This window comes from Triticum dicoccoides, chromosome 6A, assembly GCF_002162155.2.
Source record: "Triticum dicoccoides isolate Atlit2015 ecotype Zavitan chromosome 6A, WEW_v2.0, whole genome shotgun sequence".
Taxonomy (NCBI): Eukaryota; Viridiplantae; Streptophyta; class Magnoliopsida; order Poales; family Poaceae; genus Triticum; species Triticum dicoccoides.
The window spans coordinates 585,955,707-585,956,551 of NC_041390.1; positions in this window are offsets into that span (position 1 = coordinate 585,955,707).

Sequence of the window (845 nt, forward strand, 5' to 3'; positions counted from 1 at the left end):
CCGCTGAGGTGCACAACCATTCCGAGAAGTTGATGACCCATCTTGCCATTCTCTTATTGCCTGCTTGAGGTGCTAATTATTAATTGCTTGTCGGGGTTGATCGTTGCCTGGGTCGATCGGCTGGAAGACTGAAGATGTTGCAGAGCCTGCTACCCAATTCCAACAAGGTCACTCCATTTTTCCTTCTTTCTTTGTCCCTGAATTTGGTGCTGCTGCGTTTATGTTTGTGATGAAATTAATGGGTTCATGTTTGCGTTGGTCTGCGGGGTTAGGCATCAATTCTTGATGGGCCATTGAGTATCAGAAGCAACTGCATCTCCAAGTATAGGTCATTAAGCATGCCTGGATGCATTTGGATGATGATCTCAGTTTGATGGAGTTATTGGTCTCATCGATGACATACGCAAGTAAGATCTCTATGATCAGGGTCCAGTGCTTAGTTAATTTCTCGAGTGCTTGAATTGGTTGAATACATATGAACCATATCATAGGAAGAGATGTTGTGCTAGCTTTAGACAATGCACATTGTTCAGTTCATATATGGTTCCAACGATTAAATTCCATATCACAGGTTTGCCCAAGGCAAAAAATATTAGTAATGCCACATGTATACAGTTAATGTTTATTCACATGTTTCCGCTTCCATTTTCTTGCCAGCAAGCAACACTGACCTCACACGTGTACTACTCGTTGCATTTGCTATATTGATTTACAAATAGGCTATCATGTATGTGAAGCTTTCTTCTGCTACAAAGGGCTCCTAGGCTTAATATCTTTATAGGATTATTGAGTTATTGAATCTAAAGGCATATAATCAGTTCTCAACTGATGTATATATATATATA